This window comes from Marmota monax, unplaced genomic scaffold (assembly GCF_021218885.2).
Source record: "Marmota monax isolate L192 unplaced genomic scaffold, Marmota_monax_Labrador192_F-V1.1 WCK01_AAM20220418_F8-fsc00052, whole genome shotgun sequence".
NCBI lineage: Eukaryota > Metazoa > Chordata > Mammalia > Rodentia > Sciuridae > Marmota > Marmota monax.
The window spans coordinates 8243128-8269944 of NW_026693473.1; the positions used below are offsets into that span (position 1 = coordinate 8243128).

General features: G+C 39.6%; 1 protein-coding gene and 1 long non-coding RNA gene across 5 annotated transcripts in view; one reads left to right on the forward strand and one right to left on the reverse strand.

The window, feature by feature from the left end:
- Positions 1 to 15650: 15650 nt before the first annotated feature.
- Senp5 (SUMO specific peptidase 5) overlaps positions 15651 to 26817 on the forward strand; it is a 46477-nt gene continuing 35310 nt past the window's right edge. For all 4 annotated transcript variants that reach the window (XM_046458076.2, XM_046458078.2, XM_058583545.1 and 1 more), the window contains exon 1: positions 15651 to 15834. The gene's annotated coding sequence lies outside the window, so the exon portion shown is untranslated. The remainder of the gene's footprint in view (positions 15835 to 26817) is intronic.
- On the reverse strand, positions 21452 to 22914 carry LOC131424673 (uncharacterized). Its single transcript, XR_009228065.1, has 2 exons — positions 22388 to 22914; positions 21452 to 22292 (listed from the first exon to the last, which is right to left on the reverse strand). It is a non-coding gene; the product is annotated as an uncharacterized LOC131424673 (long non-coding RNA).

Sequence of the window (26817 nt, forward strand, 5' to 3'; positions counted from 1 at the left end):
CTTAAGGACAGATCTAAATATTCAGGCTAGAGACAGACCACAGAGACACCACCAAATGTCATCAGCATTATCAGTCACCTTCAGTTTTCTAAATGCATCAGGCACTCTAGACCTCTGTGCTTATACATCTGGTTCCCTCTAACTCTATATTCTTCTTTCCCCTCCTGATCCCCTCTCTCTGCTTTCCTACCTCTGCACTATCATTGTCTATTTTCCCTTCTATCTCCTTGTAAGAAACCTGACAGCTTGCATGGGAGACTCACAGGAAGGAGGAGAAGCCACTGAAATTGATGAGCAGCTCTACATTGAAGTCAGCAGAAGCTTGCTCACCAGAAGTTGGGGTGGAGGCATGACATCTTTTGAGAATAGCATGGCTACGCCTCTTGTTGTCAGAGAAATGAGAGCCACCAGTTACCTCTTCTGGCTTGGCACCCAGACTGCCATGACTATAGCAGGGAAGGAAAGAAGTAGCAAAGGACTGGGGTTGTGGCTCACAGGTTGAGCACTTGCCTAGCATGCATGAGGCACTGGGTTCGATCCTCAGCACCACATAAAAATAAAATAAAGATGTTGTGTCCACCTAAAACTAAACTAAATAAATAAATATTTTTTAAAAAGTGTCAAGTGTGACATCACAGTGTTTCTGGGGTCCAGTGACTTCTGAGAGCAACTCTCCCCCACCCCCACATACACACGTTGTAGATTGGAACATCCTGCCCTATGACTTTGGCTTTGTTGGAGCTTGTGATGATATGGGCATGGTTTGTCCCCCAAATGTTCATAGGCTGGAGGCTTGGTCCTGAGTGTGTCAATGTTGAGGTGCAGAACCTGTAAGAGGCTGGGCCTAGTGGGAGGTAAATCAGTCACTGGGGATGAGGCCCTTAGAAGGGAGTAATGTAATTCTCATGGGCCCCCATTAGTTTCTGTGAGAAAGGGTTGTTATAAAAAGAACAAGACTGGTTCTCCCAGTTTTCTGGTCATGCAGTCTCTACCCCTGCATGTCCTCCCACCATGATGCCATTAACCATGTTGTGATGGCCCCCACCAAATTTCAGTCCTAGGGGCTGCCAAATCTTGGACTCTGAGCTAAATAAACCTCATCTCTTTATAAAGTACCAATTTCAGGTATTTTGTTAGAACAACAGAAAACAAGCTAATTCAGAGCCATATAATATGGTCTCTGGAGAGATAGCATGGGGAGAAATTTGGTGATTCTTATAATCCTTTCAGGCCCAGTGCTAATTGAAGCAGAGAGTGCTCATTGCTTATCTTATCTTCACTTCTTCCATTTTGTTGTAACAGAGTTTGAGTTTGGGGAGGAGGTAGCAATCTATCCAACTAAATAACTTCCCAGTTTCCCTCATTTCCAGGGTAGGCTTTATGACATAATTCTGGTTAAAGAACTTTGTGCAAATGTCTATTGATGTTTTCTGAAAATGCATTTTCCTTTTCCATAAAAGTAAAGATGATGCAGTTGGCAGAGCTCTGCCCCTCTTCTAGTGTAATACCAGATTCGTGGGACCCCAGTAGACCTCCAGGTGCTGAATCTGATGCAATCACACAATTGTTTTTATTGCAAGCTCGAGCCTGGACTCACAACCGTTTCTGATGCAGCAGTCCCAGGAATGGGTCCTGACCCTTAGTTCAGTGAGGATTTACAGGTTTTTTGGGGATACTCTATGCGTCACAACATCACACAGCAAATCATTTCATACCTCGGGAAAGTCAAACAACAACTCTGAACATTGATTAGCACATTCATTGGCAGGAACAAGTCAGGTAAGAGTGATTGGTTAGTTCAAGTGGTGGATATGTTTGCAGGGTTGCCAAGTCATGTTATCAATCCCCGAAACTACTGGGAGGGCCACTTGGCATTTCATGTATCTTCCCTGTCTCACTCTGGTTGGTTGTTGCTAAGGTCCGAAATTAGGCCTCAAGCATTCTTTTAGTCTTTTCAGGAACTTGCATTTGCTAAGTCAAGGATATCTGGTATGGACAAATTACTCAGCAAGGTAGCTTATGTGCCCAGAAATGGGTTTTCCAAGGACAAGGGTCACCCCCCGCCACCTTTGGACAGGCCCTGCTCTGAGGTACAGGCTGGTTTTTAAAAAATGGAGTCACATCAGTTTCTCATTAGCTTTTTTAGAAGATAGACCTCCTGACTGGGGTACAACCTGGGACCCTTTAAACAACAAGTCATGCTACGCAGAAACAACTTGTGACATTGTTGAGTCCTCTTCCTATCCCTCAACTCCCTCCCTCTGAGTGGCATATTATGAGAAAATAACTGGGTTTCTATTACATTGACTTTTGTCATTGTATTGGCCACTGAGCACCTGAAACCCTCTGTGTTTGTCTGATTCTTACCATCATAAGACTCTATGAAAGGCAGAAACAATTTTCCCATTCCAACTGGAGCCGAATATAGCCAAACACTTGCAGCTTCTCTCTCAGTGATTACAGAGGCCTGTGATACAGATGACATCAGTTTAGAACTGCTACCACCGACTGAGAAGTTTGTGCTGAAATGTAGCAACTGCACATATGTAGTGTCCCCCCTTTTTTTGGACTGGGGATTGAACCCAGGGGCACTGAGCTACATTCCCAGCCCTTCTTATTTTGAAACAGCGCCTCACTAAGTTGCTGAGGCTGGCTTTGAAATTTTGATCCTCCTGCCTCAGCCTCCCAAGCTGCTGGGATTACACATGCATGCCACCAAGCCTGGCCAAGGAAATTAAATTGATTACAAATAGATATAGTCTGGTGGCATTGAGACTGGATCAGTCAGTGTAGAAAAGGACAGTCAGCCCACCTGTTTTGGTACCAGTACCATGCTGTTTTTGTTACTATTGCTCTGCAGTATAGTTTGAAGTCTGGTATCGCTATACCGCCTGTTTCACTCTTCCTGCTTAGAATTGCTTTTGCTATTCTGGGTCTTTTATTTTTCCAGATGAATTTCATGATTGCTTTATCTATTTCTACAAGAAATGCCTTTGGGATTTTGATTGGCATTGCATTAAACCTATAGAGAACTTTTGATGATGTCAGTTATGCCTATCCATGAACAGGGTATATTTTTCCATCTTCTAAGATCTTCTTCTATTTCTCTCTTTAGGGTTCTGTAGTTTTCATTGTATAAATCTTTCACCTCTTTTGTTAGGTTGATTCCCAAGTATTTTATTTTTATTTTTTATTTTTTTGAGGATATTGTGAATGGGGTGGTTGCCCTCATTTCCATTTCAGAAGATTTGTCACTGATATACAGGAATGCCTTTGACCAATGGACCAATGGTACAGAATAGAGGACACAGAGACCAATCCACAAAATTACAACTATCTTATATTTGACAAAGGTGCTAAAAGCATGCAATGGAGAAAGGATAGCATCTTCAACAAATGGTCCTGGGAAAACTGGAAATCCATATGCAACAAAATGAATCTGAATCCCTTTTTCTCGCCATGCACAAAAGTGCTGGCGAGGATGTGGGGAAAAAGGTACACTCATACATTGCTAGTGGGACTGCAAATTGGTGCAGTATGGAGATTCCTTGGAAAGCTTGGAATGGAACCACCATTTGACCCAGCTATTCTCCTTCTCGGACTATACCCAAAAGACATAAAAACAGCATACTACAGGGACACAGCCACATCAATGTTTATAGCAGCACAATTCACAATAGCTAGAATGTGGAACCAACCTAGATGCCCTTCAATAGATGAATGGATTTTAAAAATGTGGCATTTATACACAATGGAATATTACTCAGCACTAAAAAAATAACAAGATCATGGCATTTGCAGGCAAATGGATGGCATTAGAGCAGATCATGCTAAGTGAAGTTAGCCAATCCCTAAAAAACAAATGCTGAATGTCTTCTCTGATATAAGGGGGGTGACTCAAAATGGGATAGGGAGGAAGAGCATGAGAAGAAGACTATCACTAAATAGGGAAGAGAGGTGGGAGGGAGAAAGAGGGAGAAGGGGAGTTGCATGGAAGATGGAAGGAAAACCTCATTGTTATACAGAATACATGTATGATGTTGTGAGGAGAAAAAGGAAAAAAAAGTATGTCACATTAGATTGTATAGAGAGAAAGGATGGGAGAGGAGGGGAGGAGAAGGGAGGATAGGAAGGGCAGCAGAATAGGATAGACAATATTATTGATGTATGTACATTCCATGTATGTATTATATATTAAAATACATTCTGCCGTCACGTATGACTAAAAAAATAAAGAAAGAAAAGAAAAAAAAACTAATGGTAAATGGAGATTCACAGTGGATTATAGAGCAGTCAATGCACTAACACCACAAATGCCAGGAGACCTGCTAGACATTACCACAATATTACAACAAATACACTCCAACAATTTTAAATTCTTTGTAACCATTGACTTGTCGTATATGTTCTTTGCCATCACTATAGCAGAAGAATCTAGGGAGATAACCATGTTTATTTGGAATTCAGTGCAATATCGCTTTAAAAGATTACCACAAGGCTATAAAAATAGCCCACTGATAGCCCATATTGCACTCTCAGACTCTCTTAAAGATCTTAAAACTAAGGATGTCTAAATATACACATATGTGGATGATATACTAATAGTGGGATATGATAAACAACATTTACATGAAGTATCAGAGGAAATAATCAAACACCTGATAGCAAAAGGATGAACAATTAATAGAGGAAAAAGTACAGGGACCAGACCAAACAGTAAATTTTTTAGGAGTTTTGATCACTGCAGAAGGAAGACAAGTCCCAGATTAAATTACAGATAGAATATTGGGACTGCAACCTTCAACAAATAAGAAAGAAGCACAGCAATTAATAGGAATATTAGAGTATTGATGCAATGATATACCATATCTAAATCTCATTTTATAACCAATATATGCAATTAAAAGGAAATCACAAGATTTTTTAGCTGGAAATCACATCACCAAAAAACTTTGGATGTATTAAAACATTATATAACAGAGTTTAGGAAATTGCATAACATACAAGGAAATATGATTGGGGACATCATTTTCACACAGGACTATAGTATATGGGGACTCTATAACAACAAAACTAAGCCCCAATCAATAGGATTCTTTTGTAAAAGATTTCCATATGCATCCAATAAGTATTCATTATTTGAAAAATTGGCATGGGTTGCCTTTGAGACATTAAAACAAGCAAAAGCTATGATCAATGATCACATTATATTAAGAACTCCAATTTCACTTAAAGGCTGGTGTAAACTCAACCGCAAAGAGAAACAAAATATTGCATGGGAAAAGAAAATTCTGATGTGGCAATGGTACCTACAATAATTTTTACAAGAAGAGGATCAAAAGGTAGGCACATATAAAATTACAGAGGAAGTAGCAAAGCTACCATTTGTACTAGTCCCTGATATTCCAACACAACTCACACTGAAAAATATAGGCACAAGGGGACCTAAATACAATGAAAGTATACAAAATGCATGGTTTACAGATGGATCAAGTACAGTAGTAAAAGGAGTTACTAAGTGGAAAGCAGCAGCATATAACCCTAAGACAGGCAAGATCTTGACAGAGCAAGGGGAATACAAATCAGCACAACATGCAGAACTAATAGCAGCTGCATTAGTCACTTGAGAGGCTTTATTGTAAGGGAATATATATTTATACAGATTCATGGTGGGCTGCTAATAGCATAGCACTATGGTTAGGGAAATGGGCTTGTTCAGATTTCCGTATCAATGGAAAACCATTGTGGTCAAAAGATATATGGAAGGAACTATATGAAGCCAGTACAAAAATTAACATAAAAGTTAAACATGTGGATGCATATACAAACAGGAACACGGTCACCAGTACACTTAAGAACACAGGAGATAAACTATCAAAAATAGACACAATAAGCTACAAAGGAACTGGGAACTACAACTCTCCAAAGACCCTTTTAAATATAAATTTAAAGGAACATGGAAAAACATCAAGCCTGATAATATAATAATGCACATTACTGAATATGATATTACAAAGTTACATTAACAATTAGTTCACATAAGAGTACATGCATTATATGACTGGTTCCAAAGATGCAACTTACATGTAAAATGAAACACTATCAAAACTGCTTTACGCAGGTGCAGTACATCCCCAAAATGAAATTGAGATTTAATCTACATAAAATTCCCCAACCAGATCTAGAATATAAAATTTTTAACTACAGAATACAAACTGACTTCATAGGACCCCTTAAGAATTTCCACAATAAGTATGTTGCCACATTGGTGGACACATGTACAGGTATTGGAATGACACTTGCAGCTAGCAAGGCAACACAACATATTGCTATAGAACTAATCCTACATTGGATGATATACTAATAGCGGGATATGATAAACAACATTTACATGAAGTATCAGAGGAAATAATCAAACACCTGATCACTTATGGTATACCCAGTATAGTAGAATCTGATCAGGTTTCCCATCTCACAGGAAAATTGGTAAAATGTTTAATAACAGCCCTTAGCATACAATGGAACTATTATCTAACATACAATCCATCTAGCAACAGGGAATATAGAAAGATGGAATGGATTACTTAAAAATGAATTACTCTGACACAAAGGCGAATCCTTACAGAGGGCCCTACAAGAGGCCACATGAATTTAAACAGACCTAGGAGAAATAGGCTTTCCCCAGTTGAGGAAGTTATAGCTAGACAAGATATTCCCTTCACCTTTAATATACAAGATAACCCTATACTATTACCATACAAAATAATCAAAAGAGACAGGAAAGATGCCAGCACTATACCAGGTGAAATCATAGCACAAGGCACAGAAAATACTGTATGAACAACAGCTGGAAAAGGAGAATTAAAACTCACCAAAATAAAAGATATATACTAATGACTTCCCTCCACTCTGTACAGGTAATACCTGGATGGGAGGATGGACCTGACATTTAGACATTGAAAATGTATGTACTGACGCATCAAATATTGTGCCTATCAATGATATTTTGACATCACAGACAGCCTAATCTTACCTCATTACCAATACACAATATTGATATTAATAACATATGGCCTATAAAGAATACAAACATTGAGGCTAACAGAATAATAGATAGGGAAAGATATACTTTGTTTAGACACAACTTGACACCCATAACTAAAGCCTTTTTCACAAAATATGCTCATTGCAGAACAGATAGATTTCAATATCTTAATTGTGATGAATACTATAAAACCACCAAAGCATTACCACCACTGGCATACAAAGATTTAACTGACATAGATAATACTAGTATTTGGGACACAAATCCTTTGAGATGTGCATACATTGAATCTTAATAGAAACCTGATTTCCCTGGAGGCAATATACTCCCTCCCCCCCATTTCACTTCACTTAAATCCACAAAGAAGTTGCGCACGGGATTCAAACCCTAATGGAACACAGGCAACATACATATATGAATACATTACACAAGAACCTATGTAGGCTCATGCATAGACATCACTAATAAGCAATGCATTTTAACAAACATAGACCCCAATTGGGACAGTCCCCAAGAACCTTCTACACAAACCAATCATAATCAAACCATACAATCCTGAGGTAAAATTCCATCATTATAATCATTCAGCATTTATGTTCAAATGTCTTGATGATGTATGAAACTTCATTCCAGGAAATTATGATGAAAACACCACAGTATGGTGGGTAATAGCTTTCCCAAACCTGCCATATGATGGTAAATTTAACTTAATACATGGAACATCAGGTTTTAAGACAGATAATGACTCATTTTCAACCGCTCAGACATATTAGCATTAGGAACACAAGCATATAAATTCCCTATAATTATCACAGATCCCATACCTTAGTGTGGGAGGCCGCCCTGAACAGGAGCTCAGCACACCTCTTCAAGCCTTGAGTAAGGAGGTATTGGACTGGCATTGCACCCACTGCAATGCATGTGAACTTACCTCTGCTCCGGAAGAGAGGTTCATCTCTGGGATTGGGCATTACCTGATTGGGCTGAGCTACACTCACCTATTTGTTGTAACACAATCCCTTGCCTTCTTTGGGTAGAATGTTCCATGGAATGCCTCCCCCTGAATAAAACTGGGGTTCAGAGTCTGGTCACTCTTTCTGCTCTTGCTCCTTGCCTCCTGCCTCCCTTGCTCCCCTTGCCCTCCAACATGGGAGCTTGAGCTTGCTGAGCCCTCTCTGACCCCTGAAAAAGGTATTTCTGTGTCTGTGGTTTTTTTCGTTGCCAGCCCAAATTCACATGGAGCGAAACTGAGTCGTCATTCACGAGGGACAGGACATGGATGACAGTTGGTGCCTGAAACAAGCACCTTCCATGTGCACTTCAATAATTGGTGTGTGAGGCCCTCTAATGGTAGAAGCATGCAGAGTATTGTGAATTGATTTTGGAAAGTAGGCAGAGGGAAAAGTGAATGGGACGTAAAAAAACATAAAACATGGGGACTTCTTTATCTTCGGAGAAAGCACTCTATTTGCAATTCTGAAGACCATAATGAAACGTAAAGGGAAGGGAATTAGGAGGGCCCAGTTCACTCAGTTTTTAGAAGTACTCAGGAATGTCTGTCCTGACTTTGTGAGAAAGAATCGCCTGATTTGCATACCTGGGAAAGGCATGGTAGGAGGCTATTTGAAGGTTGCGTTTCAGCTAACTTATCTAGAAGTACTATTGAAGATGTTCAGAAAGTTCGGACTGCTCTAGAAATGTGTCTTTACTCAGATCTAGAAGATGACCAGTGGTCATCAGAGGACTTACTAATAGGATTTAGGGATGCTGTGAGGAGCCTTGAACCTGACAAACAACCCAGCCCTGCTTCTAGATGGATTTCTTTATCTGTGGCTGGACTAAGGACAGAGTCAAGTCACTGCTCAGTCTGAATGCCTTATTCTCATGTTCCATGGAATGCCTCCCCATGAATAAAACTGGGATTCAGAGTCTGGCCACTCTCTTTCTGCTCTTGCTCCTTGCCTCCTGCCTCCCTTGCTCCCCTTGCCCTCCAACGTGGGAGCTTGAGCCTGCTGAGCCATCTCTGACCCCTAAAAAAGATATTTCTGTGTCTGTGGTCTTTTCATTGCCAGCCCAGATTCACATAGAGCGAACCTGAATCCATCGTTCATGCAGGACGTGGATGACACCTCAACCCTATAAAACAGTGAAATAAATTTGACCATCTCCAAAACAGGGATGCCTATATTGGGATTACATCTGCTTCAGAACAATGTTCATTGATAGATACACAGTAAAGTTTCTACCCACAGACATTACTGATATACAGAAGAGAGGAACTTCACAAGCATTCATAGGATATTCTTGCTTCAACTACAATCCTAAAAATTTAACTGTGTATAGAAACATGAAAACAAAGAACTTTGGAGATGTGCTTCAGAAGATAGACACCAAATATAATTCCTTAAGAAAAATAGCACAAGATGCCACCTTCACACATTTCAATAATTTCACACATTATGCCAATAAATCATATCTTTGCAAAGATAAGGAGGAAAATTATACACTAGAATCAGCATGTATAAAATTCAACCTAATAAACTATACAACAGGAGAACACTTAACTTATAATATTTCATGGAACTGGACACACAATGGTACATGGACACACAATGGTACACATTGGGAATCACCTAAGTCACATTCCACATTTTTAGAAAAGAGTCTAGTAACGTTCTTTGATTATAGAAAACTTCCTAATGCTTCATTCATAACACCATATAACCCACAATATGATCCCCAAACAAAAAACCAGACATATAACAAAATGATGATGATGTCTCTACAAGAAATCATTAAAACAAAATGACTTATGAATACATCCCATAGTACAGATGAAAACGAATGCACATCCAGACTATCTATACTTTTTATGTGTGACCAAATAGCTGCAATACACATTGGACTTTGGGATCCTTTTAGACACCAAGATAGATAACCAACCACACATAATACCATACCCAGATAAAGGACCAGGCCATAAACTTAACTTGAGCTGTATAGATAAATAATTATGTAACACCAGCCATATTGATGGAGTCGTTACAATGAAGTGAATGTAAAAATGAATATACCTATTTCTACCCCAAATAAGATAAGAGCAACAGATAAAAGGCCTCTATCACGATGGAAAATAGCAGGCATGAATTTTGATAGGGTGGTACAATACAGAGTAGACCATATAATATGCCATGTCACTTCTATATGCTATTGCCACAATGGAACAAGCCATGGGGATTGATTCAAAATTACTTTGTGGCTCCTGAACCTTTATTTAACAGATCTTTAATTACTAAAAGATCATGGCAGTAACAGAAACATGTATTTGTACTCCCCCTGTCCTTTGAAAGATATTATATTAAGGACCACCTCCAAGCGTGTATAATTGATAGAGGAGGTATTAATGCCACACACATAAGCTATTTACAGCACATTATCTATCAGGAATGAAATTATATAGAGAAAGCCCAAGGCTAACCACAATCACCAGAGCACCTTATATAATACGAAATATACAAATCCCTTTACAAATAACTGTAAATCCCATAATTCAGAGGATAAAATTAACTATTGACAAAGAAATATATGTTAAGGAGTTATATAGGAGATGCCCACAGAAAAAAACATGGCACATACCAACAACACAGAGAAAACACATCAGGAGAACAAGAGAGATTTTAGAATGGATAGCTATAGCTGGACTAGCATTAGGAGAAATTGTTAATGAAAAACGTATAGAAGATATGGATGTTAGAATCACAATCCAGAACACATTATAGATAAAGAAATTCATGGCTTAAAATGATTTCTAAATCAATATATACAATCACAGAAATTATACATTAAGCTGAATTACAGAGGCAAAATATAGTTCATACATTAAAAGCCCAAAAAGAATATTATGATGTTTTTATACAGAAAATGTATATGAAGATGAACACAATAGCATATGTGTTCAATATGAATGTACACAATTGAAACTGTTACAAGAACAATCCAGAGCAGACTTACAACATTTACTTAATACAGGACAGTGTGAACATATAAACTCGTATAAAATTATACTACATCCCAGTAGAGATACATACTGCACTGAAACACTTTGTAAGTTATCCTTACTAAAAATTTTGTTTGCATACACATACATAGCATATCATGGACCCACATTATATAGAAAAATAGGGAACACTTTCATAAAGCCATTAAGATCAGGCATTATTTTAAATGGAACAATGTTACCAGAAGAGTCAGTAATACCAATTGGCACATTAACTTACCTATTCTTAGGAAACATAAACCATCAGGAACTACATACATCTAAGGTCACCATAATAGACCCACAGGAAGAGTTGCAATTTGGTTTCTTGTATCTAATGAGATACAAGATCTATACAATTGGGAAATAATCTCTTTGCAGTCTGTGCATCTTATACCTTCAGCATAACTTATCCATGTAAACATATACACCAAACAATACAAACAAGGACAACTACACAAAATATATCTGAGAGCACCACCAATAATGAATGTTATTGTAATTATTATGAGTATACTGACACCAATATATGTTTTGGTGAATGTAAAACAACCCATGAAGCAGGATGCCATATGGTATCCAACACATAGAAGTTAACATTACACACTAAATCTGGTAGGAATATAGTAGCATTCTCAAACCAACAGATACAGATAAAACACACATTACAAACTAACATGGTATTTGATGAAGATGAGGATAAACCAGACATACAATTGGAACTTAAGAAGCGACTTCAAAACCAGATTGAACATAATATAGAACAACTACAAAGACAGGATGCTCAAATAACACAGGATATAGCACATCTCAATAATACAAACCACATTGTTTCACAGATAGTATATGTACTTGAAACAGATTCTTTAGCATACAAACATAATGTAGTGAATGGACGCTATTCTTGAGCAGATTTATGCTATAGGCTCCTCAAGTTTGACACTGCGTGCTGGCACATTCCAAACTGGTTCCAAGACCTAAAAGAAATTGTCCACTATGCACTTATACTCATATTCATGATAGCCTTTAAAATATTTAGAATGTGTGCAAAGTGGAATAAAGAAATTAAAACCAGAGAAGAACTTAAGAAACAGGTAGCAAATATTAGATGGCTGTGTGAACACTCTATGATCATGTTTGATAATAAAGAAGTGAACATAACTTATACAAATATTACCTACACTTTACAGCTCACTTGGACATACCCACCAAAGAGAACACCACTGAATTCACTCGCCTGTGTCAACACTTACCTAGACACGCTGAAACATGAACTGTGGAACTTGGAATATCATTTTATAGCATTAATTGAAAATAACTTCCATCTTCCTCTTTATGCTAGCATTTTGAATTATATTGATTGTAACAAACCTTATGATTTATGCAAAATTGTTGGTGAATAACATTAAATTTAGGTTTAGAAGTTTGCTGTGTGCTACTAGGTTTGAAGTGACATATAGATATACTTTAATTGAATTTCTATGGCAGATAGTTCATAATAGATTCACTAGGAAACTAAAATACTTAGGATATAAGAGGATCTGGAAACAATGGAAAGCAAGACCCTTTATCAGGAATTACTGGACTATATAACTAGAAATGTAAAGCAAGGTCATGTCATTATAATTCATATACAACATTGTAGTTTCCTGGTATATACATCAGAAATGTGCTTGTTGCTAGACCCTTGGATTTCACACAAAGCTTATGCTGGGAGCGGGTGGATATACCCATATAAATTCCCACATATTTGGGATGCCTTTAAAAATCAAATAACCCCACCTATTCATTTCTAATTTTTACAACTTTAACTTAGAATCTTTGTAGAACATAGGAAATGTAGATAATATAGTACTATTAGAACATAATATGTTTGCATCCGCTGACATTGTTCCACTAAAGTTTAAGGTTGAGCCATTTACCTTTTATAATCTTAACCACATTTTGCTATTCTACTACTCCCTGATCCAACTAATAGGACAGGCTCTACCCTTCTCATTAGATACAAGAAACCAAACTGCAACTCTTACAAATATGTACTTTTTATGAATAAAGCATATTTTCCAGAATAAGTACTACAGAGCATAATACCTAGACAGAAATATTGATCTTAACAGCAGGACCCAACCAATATCAGCATACCCAGCACAATGTCCACAGTTTACATATAATTCTAAAAAAGACATGATATTGGAACAAACCGGGAAAAATAAAATCAGAATTCAAAACTTTCAGGATTATTTCCCTTATTCCACAATATATGCATGTGCGAACCTATGGCAATATATTGACCCAGACCTCAGAGTGCTTCATGAGGACTTTGATCTGAAAGAATCGATAGAATCAAGGTGGATTCAGGAGAGACTAGGCTCTGTCTTTGAAGATGGAAGTTTGTATTATTATGAAAACAAAATGTCAGAAACTGTTATTGTAACACCTATGTGTGTTAATCCAGAGGGACCAACTACATTCTTTTATTTTAGCCAATATCTGGACTCAATTTGTATGTGATCATTTGATAACCTGGTGTTGACGATTGTGATCAACTGGGAAAAGGTAAAGGAAACAGTCCATTGAGACCTACATGCAAGACAAACTTATAAATGTTTTAACCCAATTGTACAAACTAATTATGATTACATTGTAATTACCATCCCTGGTTACATTGCTACCACTTTGCTACCATTTGTTTCAAATAGATGTAATTGGACTATGCTCACTATTGGTGGTTATGATGAGAAGTGTCTTTTGGACATATGTGGAGTCTGGCCTTTGCCGGTGCAATAGGCAATGCCTCCGTATTGACTGGCAGTGCACTTTGGGCACCCCCTGAGTGTGGACACTGTGAATCAAGGGGGTGGACTCCCTTAACCAAAAAAGGGCCTTAGCCTAAGTAACTCCATTTTTAAATAAATTGCTGTCCCCACCAGGCACACCTACGGAGCCCTCCAATATGATCATCAGGCATAGCCTGATAAAATAAGTCACTTTCCACAACCCTGATAAGGGCAAAAGGGCAAGGCAAGAGAACAGGACAAATACCACGAGACCAGATGTCCTAAGAAACCTGGTAACAGCTGATAGGAATTGAAAGAGCAGTCAGAAACCCCCAAATTTAGCATAAATTATGGTGCAAATGAACAGACATTCATCCAGCCGACACTGATGCCCAAATGCCAGAGAGCTTGATGAGGACCTGGACTGACATCCCAACTCTTCTCATCATTTGCCTGATCCTCTGCAGCATCCTCACCATTCTCAAACTCTACAGCCACATCTTGACCTTGGTGAGAACCCCACTTCTTCTTACGACCCTCTCCTCAGCTGGCCATCAGCTCCACCCCAGGATAAGCCTCCATCAGTTCCTGACCTGATCACTGTGGTCTGAGTGAGTGTGCATCTGCTAGACTTAAGGCCTAAGGCTTGAGACTTTAGATCTGGCACTTGAGCTTAGTATGCAGAGGGAATGTCTATGATGAACCTGTCATATAAGTGTGTTTGCAGTGCTTAGAATTAACCCAGAATTGTTTGCTGCGGATTGATTATGTCTATTGCAGTGCCTAGCATTAAGGATTGTCATTTTCTTGATTAAGAACCTATAGAGTGAAATTGTATGGAGTGATTTGAGTAAATAAAGCATTGAAAAGAGCAGAAGTGCATGGACATTCCTTATTTCTCCCCCTCCACTGCATAAGTCGCACCTTTGCCCATCACGACACCCACTTCTATTACACTTTCATAGGAATAAAACTAGCTATGTTCTTCGAAAATCCAGCTTGACACTCTCTTGGTCAGTGCTATGTCTTCCTTCTGCTAGAGCAGAAGTTCCAGGAGAGTTTTCTTCCTCTTGTAGTTTTGCCTTTATCTGATTTTTCTGATGCACAAGAGCCCACTGAACCAGTAACAATTGAATTATTATTTATTCTCTTTCCCTACAGTTAGATTGAGGTCTTGCAAGAGAAACACTAGAATATGTTCATATGCATATGGATGGGCTGGAGATAAGAGAATATAGCTCAGTGGTAGAGAACTTGCCTAGTATGTGGGTGCTCTGGGTTCAACCCCTAGTAGGAGGAAAAGTTTTATTGAATGAATAATGCTTCAGCATGGAAGGCTGACGTCACTTTCCTCTCTGTAAGAAAGAGGCTAGCAGATTTACTGCACAGATTTCCTGTTTGTGTAGGCCAGTCACTGGAACTGAGGCTACAATGAGAAGACTCTGTCCTCCTCGGGAAGCATTCTTGGTCGGGCAGGGTCGGGTATACATAAAGAGGCAAATTACAATACCAAAAGTAAAATCAGCACGCAAATCCGAGAGAAAAGGCCTAGGCCAGGCCTCAAGAAGCGCAGTCCAAAGCAGGAACATTGCTTTTTGCTTTTGGCAAAGCGGGATAAGCAGGGAAACATCCAGGTTGCTGCCCTTGAGGCGCCAGGAGCCTTTAAGGACTAGAGTGGGAGGCAGTTGAGAAGCCAGAGCCGCGGCGCCACGCCCCCACGCCAGCGCCCGCTTTCCCCGCCCCCTGCACGAGGCGCGGGCGGGGCTGCAGGCGGAAGGGCATGGGAGGAGGTGACGCGCTAAGTGAGCGCCGGCGGCGCGGCAGCGTCTCTGGAGAAGCTCAGCACCCGTGGCCGCAGGGAGCAGGCCGGGCACCTCCTCCCTAGCGCTGATTCCCTCTGGGCTGGCGAAGGCGAGGCCGCAGTCTTGGGTGCTACAGCGTCTGGGCCGTCGGGCGGGCCAGGTGCCGGGACGCAGGTAAGCTGGAGCACGGGCGGCCCTCGGCCGAATGACGGATCGGATCGATCCCTGACCGTTCGTTCACCGAGCCTCTACGCGCCAGCTCATCGCCCCAGCCCGGAGGCCTTAAGGCCAAACTCCCTTCACCCCCGCCCCGCCTCAAGCTGCGGGCAGCAGTTTCTTCCCCTGCACTGTGTCTTCTAGGGACGGGGAAGGAGCTCGTTTCGAGGGACCTCTGCTTCCCCTTCTTTCTTTCCAGCCCAAGCCCTGCGACGCAGGCAGAGAGTAACGTCCCCCGCCGCTCTTCCTGAAGCTAGGGAAGGCTTTGAGAGGAAAACTGGTGTTAGAAACTCCAGCCCCTGTCAGCTTGCAAGTCAAGGGTTTTTAATTTGTTCGGACAGTTCTGCCTCGTCCCTGCCTTGGTTTCTTGGCCCATGCTCTTGGGACCCTTTTATAGAGGAAGGCTATGGCACTTGGACATTAAGGTGAAGGGAACTTGTTTTTTCTATGCCATCTGTGCAAGGCGGTATCAACCTTCGATCCACTGTGTGGCCACTGTGAGGAGAAATGCTGTAGAAGTTGTGGGAGTTTTGAACTTGGAATCGGGAGAGCTGAGTTGAAATCCTACTCTGCCATTTGGTAGTGATTGTAATTCGCGTGTTAAAACTGGGGTTTCTTAAACTATATAAATTAGGAGAATAAACGAAATGTTTTGGGAATCCAGTTAAACTCCTTTGAAAAGAGGTTCTAAGAGAAGAGGACACTTAATGGTACTAATGGTGAGTCCCTAATTGCGTTTTTTGTTTTGTTTTGTTTATATTTTTCCTTTTATCCAGAATAACTTAAGTTTGGTCTGCAAAAGGGTGCCAGAACCTAATTGCAATCTGTACTTTGCATGGGCAGACTCAGGAAAAAACCAGACCCTCTCCTACTCAGATGTCTTGTGTTTATTGATCAAACATTGGTATATGAAAAGGATGATTTAAATCAATTTTGCTCTTTACTCAAGATAGCTTTTCTCAGTAGGCTGTTACCAGGAGAAAAGCTGAGAAGACCTTTGTTTACACCTTGTCCCCTTTAGAAGGAATCCTCTGCAACTATTTTTGAAGACCCCTCACTCTGCTTCTACAACATTTCATGTTCGTTGAAAATGTGGAGAGAGTCTGTTCAGGAACTGGAATTCTTTAGTGACTGGATATTACAATTCTAAGTTAATTTGAGGAGTTACCTCTCTCTCTGGTGGACAGAATATTCACCACTGTAGTGTAATGGACCCAAGTTACAAAAGTATTAGAGGAGAAGGGAAAGAGATGCACTCAGTGCATCAAGTCATACTTGAGTCACACCTATTCTTACAGTTACTTGGGAGGCTAATGTGGGAGGATTGTTTGAGCCCAGGAATTGGAGGCCAGCCTGGACAGCATAGACCAGTCACCAAAAAAATAAAAACTTCAGATTCTTATGCCCTACTTCAGTAGGTCTGAAGAGCTATCTGGGCATTTGTAGTATTGATTTATTTATTTCATTAGTGGGGATGTTCCTCAGGGCCTCATGAATGCCTAGGCAAGGATGCCTAGGCAACTCAGCTGCTGAGCTACATCCCCAACTCTATTTAAAAATATATATATTTTTTTTTAGTTATAAACGGACACAATACCTTTATTTGTTTATCTTTTATGTGGTGGTGAGGATTGAACCCAGTGCCTCACACATGTTAGGCGAGCATGCTACCATTCAGCCGTAGCCCCCAGCCCCCCCACCCCGTTTAAGTAGTATTAATAATGATACTGAGGATTGAACCCCAGTAGTTTTATCACTAAGCCATATCTCCAGGTGTTTTTATTTTTTTAATTATTTTACTTTATTGTTATTTTTGTGCCAGGGATTGAACTCAAGGGCACTTAACCACTAAGCCACATGCCCAGCCCTTTTAATTTTTTTTTTTTTTGAGACAGGTCTCCACATTGCTTACTGCCTTGCTGAGTTGCTGAGGCTGGCTTCAAACCTGCGATCAGCCTCCTTCCTAGGCCTCCCAAGCCACTGGAATTACAGGCGTGAGCCACCCCTCCATGGCTTATTTTTTACTTTGACATAGGTTCTCGCTAAATTGCTGAGGCTGGCCTCAAACTTGCATTCTTCCTACCCCAGCCTCCTGAGTCACTAGGATTAGAGGCATGCACCATCATGATCTACTTTTTAAACTGAACTATTTTGAACTAGTGGTTTACTGAGTGTTTGCCATATGCTGAATTGCTTTTTCCCTCCAGTTTATTTATTTACTTATTATTCATTTTCCCCTCTTCTTTAGAATATCCTGTGGTACCCTTGTGAAATCACTACAAAACCCTAGGTTACATTTGGGGAACTGTGGCCTTAAGCTTTTAGACATTTACCTCTATTCAAATACACATAATAATTTCCCTTTTTAACAAAAATGGGTTCATACATATTATTTAGCAACTTGACTCCTCCTCCCCTCCCCTTGTACTGGGAATTGAACCCAGGGGTACTCTAGTAACTGAACTATATCTTCAGCTCTTTTTTTTTTTTTTTGAGACAGAGTCTTGCTAAATTACTGAGGGTCTCAATAAGTTGCTAAGGCTGGCCTCAGCTTATGATCCTACTACCTTAGCTTCTTGAGAGCTGGAATTTCAGGTGTGTGCCACCACACTTGGCATCCCTTTGTATTCTTTGACATAGCATCTTGCTTAATTCCCCAAGACTTTTTTTTTTTTTTTTTTTTAACAATATGATATGTTAAGGATGGTGAATTGGTTGGACATATATGTGTAATTCCTGCACCAGCCTGAAAATGCCATTGAAACAATCTGCCCTAGATTGACAAAGAACAAAGGAAGTATGGATAACAGTTGTAGAAGCTGGAAAGCAGGAAAAAAAAATTGGTGGTAATATTTTAGTAGCCTTGAGAATGCTGAATCCTAAACTAGCAGAGGTAGCCAGAATCCTCTTTTTTTTTTGGTACCAGGGATTGAATCCAGAGGTGCTTAACCACTGAGCCACATCCCCAGTCCTATTTTATTTTTTATTTTGAGACAGTGTCTTGCCAAGTTGCTGTCAGCCTCAGCCTCCTAAGCTCTTGGTATTACAGGTATGCTCCACTGCACCCGTCCAGAAAGCCTTCTAAGTTTCAGGATTAGCCATGTTATGTACTAATAAAGAACTGATTTTATTTTATTTTTGAGATAGGGTCTCACTATGCTTCCCAGGCTGGTCTCAAGCTCCTGGGCTCAAGTCATACTCCCCCCCGTCTCCCAAGTGCTGAACTACAGGCATGTGCCACCACACCCAGTTTGTGTACCCCTACCCTGGTGCTTCTGGGAGTCTAACCCAGGGCCTTCTGTGTATAGGTAAGTGCTCTGTATCCCCATTCCTCACGTACTGTTTAAGTGGAGGTAGAAGTGGGACAAAGTATATAAGGAGTTACATGAAGAACTTTTTAAGAAAAATTTTCCAGATCTGACCTTTTTTTCCTCTCCCAGTACACATTAATAAGGTTAGCAGACATGAATTATCTGAAGTGGCGAAGGGTTATTATTTGGAGTGGCAGATACCATGCATAGTTGTGAGGTATAGTGCTTTATAAAGGAACAGTGTACAAATTTATAAACTAAATATGGGAAACTATTTCGTGAGTTAATTTCTAGAATCTTGCCCCTTTTATATTTTAAATTTAATTTTTTTTTTTTTGGTAGTGGGGATTGAACTTAGGGATGCTTTGCCTCTAAGCTTCACCCTCTTATCTTTTTTTTGAGACTGAAACTCACTGAATTGTTTTTTAAAACTTTGCTGAGTTGTACAGGCTGACCTCAGACTTGCCGTCCTCCTGTCTGAGTCTCCTGAGTCACTGGCAGTATAGGTAGGCATCTTAACAGCTGGCTTCTATACTTAATCTTTTTCTGAAACTCTTATTTGGATTTTTTTCTTTTTGTTTTTGGTACTGGGTATTGAACCCAGGAACACTCAACCTCTAATCCAAATCCCCTACCTTTTTTAAAATTTTATTTAGAGAGTGGGTCTCCCTGAGTGCTTAGTACCTCACTAAGTTGCTGGCCTGGCTCTAAACTTGGCATTTCTCCTGCCTCAGCCTCCAGAGCCACTGGGATTACAGGCGTGCACTACCACACTTGGCCTTATTTGGATATGTCGTCTAATAGCATGGTCTATTAATTTTCTCATCTTTCTGTGTTATTTTCACTCTGTTGTCTTTTGGTACTTTCTGGGAGATTTCTTCAATTTTAAATATTTGCTTTTTTAAAAACTTCAGACTTTGAAATAACTTCAAACTTTCAAAATCAGTTGCAAAGCAGGTCATTTTGGCACATGTCTGTAATTCCAGCGATTTAGGATGCTGAAATAGGAGAATCTCAAGTTTGAGGCCAGCCTTGGTAATGTAGCAAGACCTTATCTCAGCATAAGAAATATAAAGGACTAGGGGACTAGGGATATAGATCAGTGATAGAGAGCTTGCCCAGCATGTACAAGACCCTGGGTTCAATCCTTGCAGTGCCAAAAAAAAAAAAAAAATGGGGGGTGGGGAGGCTGGGGATGTAGCTTGGTGAAAGAGCATCCCTGGTTTCAATCCTTAGTACCTCAAATATATGTATGTGTGCCAAAAATTTATTTATACATATATATATATATATATATATATATATATATAGTATTATATAACCAGCACATGATCAAAACTATGAAATTGTCTTTTGCTGCAGTCTGGCTGGGCACAACCAGGAGCCACTTGTCAAAAGAAACTAACTTTATTTTTAGAACCACACACGCCAAACAAAACAGCCTCTCAGGAAAAACCCTCAGAGCCTCAACTGCCACCACCGGCTTTCCACAAGCCTCTCTCTCCCCTACAAGCTTCTCTCCACCTCCCACAATCCTCCTGCTCTTGAGGCCGATTGGCTGGGTCATGTGGGCGGAGCCAAAAAAGTCCCCCAATGAGCAGCTCCGTGGTCTGAAAGGGCAGGGAAACAGCCCAATGAGCATCACCGCAGAGGAGCCAATCAGCTAGATGTTGCTGGGGCCTCTGTGAGCCAATCATCAGCCGGCAGCTGGAAGTTTGCTGGCAGCTGGAAGTTTGCTGGGGCCCCTTCGGCTGTGGCTCTCAACATCTCCCCCTCTCTGTTTAAACAACAAGCATGTGGCTTAGGGACCGTGCCTGCCTTAGGTTGTCCAATAGTACATATGGTCCTTAGGTTGGTACCATTGCAATTGGATCTTACCCGTCACTGACTACCGGTCCAGTATACAGCCACACCGGTGGAGAGGTCTTTGTACCGGGGGGGGGGGGGGGGTGAGGTTCTTTGCCTCACCTCTGTTGGCCCCCAGATTTTAGCTGGACGATCATTACAAGCAGAAGGGAGGAAGATATACCAAGCCAATTGATGCCTCCTTTTGGAAAAATTGTACCACCAATGACATCATCAGCAAAAATACCCCAACACTACCACAAGTCGCTGCACCAACAGATAGTTCACAATGCATACAAGTGAGCTCACAATGTGTCCAGGCAAGTTCTGCAAGCAGTTCAGTGATGGCTATTGTAGAAGCTGTAGATTGGTTTTATCTTTGACTTCACCAGCACTGGGATGAAGATAGGAATTCTGGCAATAATGGCTAAAGAAAAAATTATGTAACATTACAGAAGGCACTAAAAGAAAACAATTTTCTTAACAATTTACATTGTCTTCACCGGCACTGGGATGAAGATAGGAATTCTGGCAATAATGGCTAAAGAAAAAATTATGTAACATTACAGAAGGCACTAAAAGAAAACAATTTTCTTAACAATTTACATTATCTTTAAGAGAATTATTAAATATAATGAAAAGGAAAGGTGAAAGTAAACAAACAGATCTGTTAACCTTCTTTTTTGTTTACATATTAAAACAATCCTCAACAGTTGTTTACCCAATTTAAATTAAACCATATAAATCACGTGAAAAAAAATATTTGGATCCATTTTATCATGAGCGCTCATCATATATGATATATGGACATACATACATTCAAACATATAACACAAAACACAAGTGTGCACACATAATATAATACATACAACACATAACATTATAGTAAAGGCCTTATAACTTTTTACAGGTGAAATCTCCATTGCAATGTTTAAAAACTCTATAGTCAAAAAATAGAACTGATCAGCAAAACATTAACCTAGGTCTGTATGAGCTCAAAAAACAAAATAGAACTTCATGATATGGCAAAGGGCAATAATAAAATAGATATTGAAAAAAGCATCCTGGTTCTGTTGCAGATGTAAGAATAGCCAAACTGGAGTTTTGGATATCAGTTGTTATGGATTTGAGCCAAATCATCTTCTTTTTGATCTGTAGAAATCGCTTTAGTTAATCTTTCTGGAATCCAAATCGGCTGCTGTTCTCCCTGTGGAAACACATAAACAGACCCCCGACTCCAGACAATCACTGGGTCAGGACCTTGGTTAATCTCTCTGGAATCCAAATCGGCTGCTGTTCTCCCTGTGGAAACACACAAACAGACCCCCGACTCCAGACAATTACTGGGTCAGGACCTTTCCATTGTCCTGTTAGAATATCCTTCCAAAGTACCTTGGGCTTATGTACATTTTTTGGACACATATGCCTTTCCGCAGCACTAAGTCCTGATGAATCCAAATTTTAAAAGTTTAGAGTAAATAGGGTTATTTTAAGTTTATCTTTGGGGAATATATACCCCTTCCCAATTCCTTCTTTTTGCTTTAATAAGTACATTTTAATAGTTTGATGAGCTCTTTCAACTATGCCTTGTCCCTGTGGATTGTATGGGATTCCTGTTATATGAGTAATGCCAAATGTTGAGCAAAATTGTTTAAAAGAGGTAGAAGTATAACCAGGGGCATTATCTGTTTTTAACTGTTTTGGAACACCCACAGTGGCAAAATTTTGTAAGCAATGAGCTATAACATCTTTAGTTTTTTCTCCGGCATGAAGGGAGCCCATCAAAAATCCGGAAGAAGTATCAACTGTAACATGCAAATATTTTAATTTTCCAAATTCTGGCAAGTGTGTGACGTCCATCTGCCAAATATGGTTAGGTATCAATCCTCCAGGATTGACTCCAAGATTAACTTGTGGTAAAAAGGTCACACAATTTTGACATTGTTTTATTATTCGTCTAGCTTGTTCCTTAGTTATTTTAAAACGCTTTTGTAAAGTATTAGCATTGACATGGAACTTTTTATGAAAATTTATAGCTTCTTCTAGTGTAGAGAAAATATGTATGTCATGTGTAGTTTTATCTGCTAAATCATTGCCCAAACTAAGGGCTCCAGGCAATCCTGTATGTGCCCTGATATGTCCTATAAAGAATGGATCTTTTCTGTCCCAGATTAGACGTTGTATAGTGGAAAGCAAAGAGAAAACAGTAGAAGAAGGGGAAATCCTACCAGCATCTTCAAGAGATACTATAGCATTAACTACATACTATCAGAAAATAAATTAAATACAGAATCTTTAAACATCACAAAAGCTTATAAAACTGCATTAAGCTCTACCTTTTGAGCTGATTGTTTGGGTACTAAAAATGTAAAAGTTTGATCAGGGGTAACTACTGCTGCTGTACCATTATTTGACCCATCAGTGAATATATTTGGAGCATTCATGATAGGTGTTTTTCTTGTCATTTTTGGAAAAATTACAGGATGCAATGACCAAAAAGACAATAAAGGATTAGATGGTAAGTGGTTATCAAATGAAACATTAGATTTGCACATGATTATTGCCCAAGTATTTAACTCATTAGCTAACTCATCAATTTGATTCATAGTATATGGAGTAATCATTTTATTGGGAGAAATTCCAAGCACTCCCTTTGCTGCTTTTATTCCTTTGAGTATTAATTGTCCTACAGCCTCAGGATACCTAGTAAGAATAGTGTTAGGAGAATAAGATAAATGTATCCATAATAATGGACCTTCTTGCCAAAATACTCCTGTAGGAATATTTTTTGTTGGTAGTACAATAAATAATAAAGGCAAACTTATATCAATTCTATCCAAATGCATATTTTCCATATATGTTTCAATGATTTTTAATGCCTTTCTTGCTTCAGGCGTTAACATTCGGGGTGAATTTGGATCTGATGGACCTTTTAGGATATCGAATAAAGGTCCCAACTCTCCTGTTGGTATACCTAAATAAGGCCTTATCCAATTTATGTCTCCTAATAACTTTTGAAAGTCATTAAGTGATTTGAGTTGATCTACTCGTATTTGAATTTTTGGTGGACGGACCATGGTTGAGGATAATAGAACTCCTAAATAATTAATTGGAAAATTTAATTGTACTTTATCTATTGCTATCTCTAGATTATAATTTTTTAATAAGTTTGTAAGTGTGGCATAACATTCTAGCAATGTGTTTTTATCTTTGTGTGCTAATAATACATCATCCATATAGTGAAATATTTGTAGTTCAGGATTTTGATTTCTAAGTGGCTGGATTACTTTGTTAACATAAATTTGACACATAGTTGGGCTGTTAGCCATCCCTTGAGGGAGTACTTTCCATTCATATCTCTGATCAGGACCTTCATGATTCAGTGCAGGGATAGTAAATGCAAAACGTGGACTATCCTCAGGATGAATTGGAATTGAAAAAAAACAATCTTTAATATCTATAACTAAAACATACCAGGTTTTTGGCAAAGCAGACAACTGAGGAATCCCTGATTGAGCAGGTCCCATAATAACCATCTCATTATTAATGGCTCTTAAATCTTGCAATAATCTCCATTTACCAGATTTCTTTTTGATGACAAAAATGGGAGTATTATGGGGAGATATGGAAGGTTGTATATGTCTCGCATGGGGCGAGAATCTAAATTTAAAGAAAGCATAGCCCAATCTACACCTGTGGAGCCTAATCCCTTGGAACCTCTTTCTGCAGTACGACTGGAAAATTTATCATGTAGGCTGGGTATTATTAGTAACTGTGCTATTCTATCTCCTGGTGAAATTACTGATATACCCTTTGGAGAACTGGCTATAATTTTTATTTCACCTTCATAATCGGGATCAATTACCCCAGGACTTATCATAAGTCCTTTTAGAGTAGAAGAGCTGCGTCCCAATAATAAGCCTACTGTTCCTTTGGGAAGAGGTCCTTTCACCCCTGTGGGAATGATTTGAACTCCCATCTCTGGAGTTAGTACTGCTCTGGCGGAGGCGCAGATGTCCAACCCTGCGCTCCCTCTGGTTTGTCTGATGAGGGATCTGATGGACAGTGTGTCCTGGGCACTACCCTGATGGGGTTGCTGGGTTCCTCCAGTGCTCCATTTGTGGTTTTGGGCCCCGGAGCATTAGGCCCCCCTGTCCATTTTTTGGCAATGGAGCCCGATGCCTTTCTCTACAATATCGTGGATTGACACCTGGTCCTTTTTCGTTTTTTGATAATGGAGTACCCTCTATGGTGGTTTGAGAACGGCATTCATTAGCCCAATGTCTCCCTCTACGGCATCGTGGGCAAATACCTGGTATTCTACTCCTTTGATACCTAGTTTTGTTAAACCCTCCTCCAATGGGGCAATTCCTTTTAAAATGTCCTGTTTGTTCACAATTGTAGCATGTTCTTGGCCTGGCATCTAAAGCCTGTTTTACTGCAGCTGCCACAATTTGCCCTTGTTCATTAATGTCTCTGGCATCTAAAGCCTGTTTTACTGAAGCTGCCATGACTTGCTCTTGTTCATTAATGTGTCTACATAATTTAATATATGTGTTTAAATCTTCATGTTTCCATGGTCTAATGATATCTCTGTACCAACGATTCGCTTGCTCATAAGCCAGGTGTTTTAGTAATGGCATTGCTTGTTCTGTATTCCCAAAAACTCTGGTAGCTGTTTGAATAAGCCTATCTACAAATTCAGCATAAGGTTCATTAGCTCCTTGTATTACCTTAGATAATTGACCTTGTAAACCTCCATGTCCTTGTAAAGTCTTCCATGCCTTAATTGCATTTGCAGCAATTTGTGCGTATACGCCAGGATCATATGCAATTTGTTGCTGCTGATCCTCATAAGGTCCCTTTCCTAACATATCTAGATTTCTCTGAGGATATCCAGCTGCTGCATTTCGCCTAGCCGTCTCCTTGCAAAATTCCTCATTGGCAACCTTCCATAACAGGTATTGTCCTCCATTTAGCACAGCTTTACACATATTAGCCCAATCTGCTGGCGTCATGTTCAAGTTGTTAATGGATTCGACCATGCTTACAGTGAAGGGTGCTTGAGGATATAGGTTGTTACAGCCTCTTTTAGCTGCTTCACTGTTTTGAAATTTACAACTTGGTAAAATCGCTGCCCTCCTGCCTCAAATACAGGGCATGTTAATATTTGAGATCTTGTCTCAAGATCCCAACTATCAACTGTGGGGGTTGGGGACCTCCCAGCATATGGAGGTGGCCTTGTTAGTTGGACACTTACGTCCTCTGGTGATAGAAAGGTGTTAGTAGCCGTCTCCTGTTGTAACTTTCCCCCTGATGGCTTTTTCTGTTTTACACTTTCTTCCTCTGTCTGACTAGCTTGAGAGGCCTTCTCTTCTACTTGAATCTTTTCCTCTGTCTGACTAACTTGAGAGACCTTCTCTTTTACTTGAATCAATTTGTCTTCTCCTTCCTCTACCATTGTCTGAACTGAAGGCTTTGGACTAAGCAAACAAGATATGAACGTCCACAATGGCAATGTGCCAACTGGCAGAGTCCCTGGGCTTTTCTTTTCTATTCTTTTTAAATCTTCACCATGATGGTTCCATTGTGATATATTTAACAACTCCTCCTTAAAAAGCCATGGGCTACATTTTTGTATTGTATCAACATATGCCCTGATTGTTCTTGATTTTACTGAGATGCCTCCTTCCTCTAACAATTTACTTAACACTCTTTCAGTTTGTTTTTTACTAATTTCTGATCCCGTATTTCTACTATAATACAACCCAACAAGATGACGCCA